This window comes from Aplysia californica, unplaced genomic scaffold (assembly GCF_000002075.1).
Source record: "Aplysia californica isolate F4 #8 unplaced genomic scaffold, AplCal3.0 scaffold00063, whole genome shotgun sequence".
NCBI classification, from domain to species: domain Eukaryota; kingdom Metazoa; phylum Mollusca; class Gastropoda; order Aplysiida; family Aplysiidae; genus Aplysia; species Aplysia californica.
In genome coordinates, this window is record NW_004797333.1 from 962,840 (window position 1) to 966,351 (window position 3,512).

Genomic DNA, 3,512 nt, shown 5'->3' on the forward strand with positions numbered 1-3,512 from the left:
GAGAGAGAGAGAGAGAGAGAGAGAGAGAGAGAGAGTCAGAGAAAGAATGGGCAGATAATTTTTTTTTTAAACGCCAATCAAAGACGTGAAATAGAAATGGGAATAACTAATCTCTGGCATGTGAACTAGTTGAAACACATGTCACAGATAATTGAGACCGATGTTGACCATGCATTTTCTCAAGTATTTGAAAATAACTTGAATCTATACCTTATGTCTTCAATATTAGATCTAAAAGAACAAAACGGATCTTGCTTCCCACAGCCACAGCCTTTGGCTAGCCATTCCATCTTTTTAGATATGGTATAGATCTAGTGTTTTGTCTGTGTACATAAAAATGTAAACCATAAGGCCATTGTCATATCCCCAGACAGAGCCATATTCTATTTTACAATATCATTTCTGTAAAGTCGTAATATTGTCGTATTCCTAAAATGAACCACTGCCCGATTCGATGCGATGCAGAATTGTTGAGTTGAAAGTTCAAACCTCGAAACGACACACACTTGTTGCGCTGTCTTACGGGTTGCCTGTAAACTCCCACACAGACTGGCACGGGCCATTCCTCTCCTTGCGACAAAAACCCGGTCAGGTTGGAATCATTATCACGCAATTGAGAAGATAGATTACCTTCCCGCGGCATGTTTTACGGCAAAGGAGATCTGTAAGAAGCACATTCTGTCGAGCCGCTGTCATAAAGTTCAAGACGGTTGTTTGATAAGACAGATTCAAATACGCGATTGGTGCTTCCTCAGTTTCCACTCCATTTCGCAGCGAAGTCGTTACCCGAGCCAGAGATAGGCGTCAGTCAGGATTTACCGGCTCAGCGACACGCCAGTTTCCTGAGCTCTGGCTGCATGTTGTTGCCACAAGAAAACAATAGCCCACAGCCAAGTGACACTGGCAGTACAGTCTGGGATATTTCTAGCAGGAGTCTAGGGAAAAGATCACTGGTATGTTTTACTCTTTGTTCTTCCTCAAAAGTTGGCATGCTTTCCTGAGAGAAATAATGTCCAGTTCGGACGTATATCTAAATCGTATGCTTTCTTTCTCAGAAATAATTTTAATATTGTCACAAAACTTGCTTATTAGATTATGATATTCTTATAGGCCTACTCTGTAAGTTTGGGGACTGCCGATCGAAGGTAATTAGATTCTCGATGTGTAGACTACTTTTTTTCTATTAAAAAGACTATTTTTCTCTTATATTTTATTATCTACATGGTGAATTCGCCCGGGTCGCTAACTGTCCGTTCTTTTTGGGTTAAATTGGGAAAGTATCCAATAAATTTCGTGGGAATTAAAAGTACATTATTCTTTCATGCTAAGAATTACAAAGAAACGACAGTGCTTAACTTGGAAATTACGTAGCTTTTGGCTTAGATTTATTTGCTGCAGACTTGTCCCGAGATGACTCGGTGTGATTGATGCAGTCTGCAGACGCTTCATTCTTTTCTCAAGATATACATGCACCTTTGGCGCGGATTATAAGATAGCTAATTTCCCAGTTTTGAGACTCAAAGAAAATAGATTGTAAATTCAGACTTTTCTATCATGGTGTACCGGCGGTGAAACCTTTTCTTTCTATCAGTGAGTGCGTTGAAAGGTAAGCAGTGTCTATAGAGAGTTAATAAGCGAGATACAGAATGGGAGTTCTATTTGCATGTTGCCACCACGTACGTAATGAAAGTGATGATAATGTGACGCTGGTTAAGATGATAATGAAAGATGTTGGCAATGATAATGATATTATAAATGATATATTATGGATAGTAGTATCATTACTACTAATCATAATGGAGGTTTTAAATACCCAATAATAGCTAGATAATAATAATAACAAAAATAATGATAATATAATAATGGTTTAGATTACTGTTATAATTATTTCCATTATTGTTATTGCGATCAATACCAGTGATATAAATGGTTTTTTAGATTATTATTATTATAATTATGCTGATAGAAACAATGATGGAGACAGCACTATTAATAATGATAATGCAATTGTTTTTCCTACCAATAGTATTGATGAAGATGGTTTATTGATAATGATTACCTCACCGGAGGACGATAATAATAATGATCATGATAATAGTGATAATAATGAAGATTCTAATAAAGACAATGACAAGCGTTATTAACTGAAAGCACAATCATTCTTTGGTAAAATAACTACACTATTCTACAGAATGAGAAAAAAAATATTTAAAAAAAAAAAATAAAAAGGAGAAATCACGTAGACTGAAGCTTTAACAAATGTAGGCGTTTTACACCCCATCAAAACAAGTCAGATAACTTAGAAGGGAGCCTTCGACCTTGTCTGCCAAGCCCAACCCTGACTGAAACCGATGCAACGTCCCTGCAGAAAGAAGAGGATGCTGGAGAAACAAACTTGTCCTCACTCCGGAATCAAACTTAGGCTTTCTGCATGCAACAGTGATACCCCTAATCGATGCTCTACAGAAGGCCTTTTCGGAACTTCGGGGAGCTCACTTTTAATTTTCCTTCACAAAATCTGTAATCACGTTATGTTTTTCCATGTCTTTTGACTGCGACAGCGAAGCGCCTATCTGCTACACTGCAGACTCCGGTATTGCAGCTTTGAGTTGCCCACTTTTCATTTCCTACAAATAATCTTAATCAACGTAATACAATAAATAGCCTATGCGAATTGGCGTCCGTTTTCGGAAGAAGGAACGTTTACTGGAAACACGACACCTCGTGGGGAAACTATCGTCTAAATGGGTAAAGCGAGTTTTACATCCGGTTTATCAGGATTGTAAATGGAGTTCTTAGACCCAAACGATAACAGAAAATTAAAATCTTAAAAACATGTTAATGGAGGCCATCCTTCACTTGTACCCGATTTCAATGCATTCACATTTGTAATCTCCTCCCTTTATCGCGTGCAGAGTATTTTTCATTTCCATCTCTTCTTGCTGTTTCATTGCTTGCTGCTTTGTTTTCAGTCTGGCTTTTTTTGTACCATCGATTTTCTTTCATTGTCGTTATTTTCCTTTGTATTTTTCTTGTAGTACTGCTGGTAGTGGTGATGACAGTGTTGTTGTTAATGTTTTCTTTTCTTTCTTTGTTTTTTTCCTAGAATGAAGCTGAACTTTTTTAATGATAAAGATATTAAAAAACACCAACAACAAAATACATTTAAATTTGAAGTAATTTCTCTCTGGTCACAAAACAAATGCAAGGTCATTAAAGACATCAACTGTTGTACACGTAGATGGAGTAGGAGCTACAATAACAAATCTTCCTGAAACCTCAATGTCCAAAATGCCTTGAGAAGCTCCTTTTCATCTTCAACATAACCCTCCACTCAGTAGACGGCAGTTTTTCCTAGATAACAACAAAGCGAGACGCTACCTGAAGGAGCCGATGACCCCGGCGTGAAGCTCTGTTCTCGGTGTTAGATATAGGCTCAACAGACTAATTACTAACTCGGTTGCCACCTTAAACCGTGGGTCACACACACACACACACACACACACACACAC

The 3,512-nt window shown here is 37.8% G+C and overlaps 1 protein-coding gene across 2 annotated transcripts in view; it reads left to right on the forward strand.

Annotated features, from left to right (window-relative positions):
* Positions 1-3,512, forward strand: part of LOC101853606 (secretin receptor) — an 85,232-nt gene that overhangs the window by 39,652 nt on the left and 42,068 nt on the right. The window contains exon 1 of one of the 2 annotated variants that reach the window (XM_005093413.3): positions 578-953. The exons of the other annotated variant lie outside the window; for it this stretch is intronic. The gene's annotated coding sequence lies outside the window, so the exon portion shown is untranslated. Of the gene's footprint in view, positions 1-577; positions 954-3,512 lie in introns of those variants that run through there. 2 annotated transcript variants of the gene reach the window in all.